This window comes from Agrilus planipennis, unplaced genomic scaffold (assembly GCF_000699045.2).
Source record: "Agrilus planipennis isolate EAB-ADULT unplaced genomic scaffold, Apla_2.0 scaffold358, whole genome shotgun sequence".
Classification (NCBI taxonomy): domain Eukaryota; kingdom Metazoa; phylum Arthropoda; class Insecta; order Coleoptera; family Buprestidae; genus Agrilus; species Agrilus planipennis.
Window position 1 is genome coordinate 6,209 of NW_020439235.1, and position 3,290 is coordinate 9,498.

Here is a 3,290-nt window from a genome sequence, read left to right on the forward strand (position 1 = left end):
AGGGTGTCCCATTTAAAATAACGAAGTTGATGTCAACTTTCGGTATAACCGCAAAAGCCATTTTTTTTAATCGTAGTAGTTTCCAAAATATTTAATAGGGAGTCACCGTGAGACAACCTGTATATATCTATGTATCTTAATTAGTTTGACAAATTGTACAACACACTTCATCATCATCATAAGGTCGTCAGTCCTAAGACTGGTTGGACATGTACCTCCACTCTTTCCTATCCTGAGCTAATCTTCGCATTTCCCTAAAACTAGAACAACCTACATCCTTAACTATTTGCGAACAGTAATCTAATATAGGTCTACCTCTACCCCTCTAATATGTCTCTGTCTAGACCTTCATGCATGAAAAGATGTCCTTCCAACCTATCTCGCCTATTTCTTATTGACCTCAAAGGAGTCCTCTGTTCTCATATTCTTTCTAACACCTCTTCATTTCTAACCTTCTCTATCTACGGTATCCTCATCATTTGCCTGTAAAATTCCTAAATTACCGAAAATTTCAGGGAACTCGGATTATGATCAAATCCGGATTGGACTTTTCGTAATACGGTCATCTAATCAGTTCCTGATCAGAGTACAGTACTCTATCCGTTGATCTGATCACCTGATCAGGAACTGATTAGCGTACAGTATCCTTTCCTTCGATCCGTCTATCTGATCAGTTCCTGATCAAAGTACAGTAGCCTATCCCTTGATCAATCATCTAATCAGTTCCTTATCAGAATCTAATACTAGGAATCTTATTACAGTTTCGGTATGTTGTTTAAAGCAAAATTGTATCCGACGTTCTGAACTGGATCATAATACAGAATTTAGTTTTTTATCTGATCCATTTTGGATGTAAAATNACATTGGTTGTTTCAGTAGGACCAAACTGAACTTATTTCTTAGACAATCTGCAGAAATGGACGAAAAAAATTTATTAATTGCACTATTAATTAAGGAAAGAACAAAACAATCTAAAAAGAAACACCAAACAGCAACCAAAATAGCTGAATTAAAATAAAATGGCGACACGTCGATTTACATCATGACATCACTAAATGTCAATCATAGATGTACGTTGCACGATGCCAATTTATGATGCGTACAATAGACATATAGAGATTAAATACCGTTAGATACACGTTAACCTCGATTTAAACAGTGAATCATAGATAATTGGTAAGACCAATAACCCATAAGATTAATTAAGCCTTTTAATATTGTCGTACAATCTCACCTTAATTAAGTAACTGCAGAAAGTAGCGTTCTAAAGTCCATAAGTGCAATGAGCAAGCCAAGTCCAAGAGGAATACCACTGCAGGCATTCTGTTGTTTCAGTCATCTCCAAATTAATTTCCACTTAACTCCTACTCCATAATGTTGTAAGGTGAAGACATCAAAAGCAATTCCTTCTCTTTTGTAGTACAATCTACAGAAACGGGCAATAAAAATTATTTACTACTTTTAAAAGCAAATAAATTGGGAACATTTTCACAATGATGGAAATGTCAGTACCACGTTAATTCTGCTGTTCTGTGAAACAAGTGTTTAAAAAGATCCATTGAAAGTCTAAAAAATTGAAGTTTCTGGGACCTCATTTACTGTTTTTAATTGATACTGTTTCTTACCAGTACATTAATCATCACAAATCCTTCCATTAGCAACGGCACACTTGTTCCATTATCAACGGGGAAAAGAACACTTTCATGCTTTTTCTGGGACCGTAGGTGCAGCTGCTTACTACAACGACTGAAGACTGATTCAATTAATGCTCTATAATTTAATGGCATCCCAAGTTTTTATAATGTTCCTGTAAAAAGAAATCTTATATGAGTATTCAGATATAATTAATTCAGCCTCCCTATTAAATAACATGCATAATACAATGTTAAAGTTATCAAATAAATATATACCTAAATTTATTACAAGATTCTCACAGCAGACAAACTTGCTTTTTCAGTAGCATCAAAATGAACACTTCCACTTTTATTTATCGTCAATCTGTAAAAATTGAGAAGAAAAACAAATAAATTACATCATAAAACAATAAAAACATGAAATGCAAGGAAGATACCCACCCACAAACAAATGAAATTACAAAATTTTAAAAAAAATGGCGACGTAGCAACGATTTTAATACAAAATGGCAAGATGAACGAAATGCATAAAATAAAATTCAACATTTAATAGTATTCTTCTTCACTTCCACAGAAATATCAATCGATGTTTTCTTTGAATTTTCATTCTCTATGAATTCCCATGAGAAAATTAACAAATGTAGTGGCGCTATAAACGCCAATTGGTTCTTTTCGGAAAAAAACTAGATACGCTGAAAGTTAGTAATACATGGAACTCTAACAAAATATGGAGTAGTTCGACATTCTATTACAAAAAGAATTAATTTATGTTCGACACCCTACGTACAATGTTGCAGGAAGTCTTTTGGTACAAAAATTGGAAGCAAATTAATAACATGCAACTAACATTAATTACACTATATATTCTCACCTTGATGAACTGCAGACTCTAACGTTCTGAACTTCACACATGCAAAAGACAAAACCAATGCAGATTTTACTTATTGTCACTTCTAGGGTCAAAATTAGCAACCACTTCTCATTTGTTTGTCAATCTGTAGAAATAAACAACAATATTAAAGCGACTAAAACAGTAACATTTTAAAGTGGCAATGTAGTAGTGAAGTTAAGAGACAATTGAAAGTAAAAATAATGGATATGCAACTTATTAATGTACCGTTTCTTAATAATCAAAATAAACATTTTCTCTTGAAGTTCTGGGACCTCGCTTACGACTTTTATCTTTAATTGATACTGACTGTTACCTACCAGTTCACTGTTATAAATCTTTCCTTTAGCAACGCACACTATTTCCGTTCCAATGAAAAAATGCACGTTCATGAATTCATTAGGACCGTACGTACACCTACTTCCTCGAGCGAATGCGGAATTGATGCCATCCAGGTTTTTTCAGTGTTCCTGACAAATGAAATCTTATTTAAGAGTATTCAGATATAATTAGTTTAACCTCCGCAATAAATAACGTGCATTAATACAATATTAAAATTAATATCAGATAAATATACCAAGTACTTATATATTATAACACGAATCCTCACCTTAATTAACTACAAGATCCTCCAAAATGAAAAGAACACCATGACAAAAAACGAGACAACTTGCTCTTTCAGTTGCTATAAAATGAACACTCGTCCACTGTTAATTATCTTCAATTTGTAAAAATAGAGAAGAAAAAATAATAAACTATACAATTAA

General features: G+C 33.0%; 1 long non-coding RNA gene across 8 annotated transcripts in view; it reads right to left on the bottom strand.

Moving 5' to 3' along the window:
- Positions 1–860: 860 nt before the first annotated feature.
- LOC108742523 overlaps positions 861–3,290 on the bottom strand; it is a 75,424-nt gene continuing 72,994 nt past the window's right edge. For 5 of the 8 annotated variants that reach the window (XR_003231867.1, XR_003231871.1, XR_003231868.1 and 2 more), the window contains 5 exons: positions 2,844–2,993; positions 2,506–2,629; positions 1,911–1,998; positions 1,235–1,807; positions 861–908 (listed from right to left, as the gene is read on the bottom strand). This is a non-coding gene — a long non-coding RNA (uncharacterized LOC108742523). Of the gene's footprint in view, positions 909–1,234; positions 1,808–1,910; positions 1,999–2,505; positions 2,630–2,843; positions 2,994–3,133; positions 3,274–3,290 lie in introns of those variants that run through there. The other 3 variants (XR_003231870.1, XR_003231872.1, XR_003231865.1) reach the window with 3 other exon arrangements.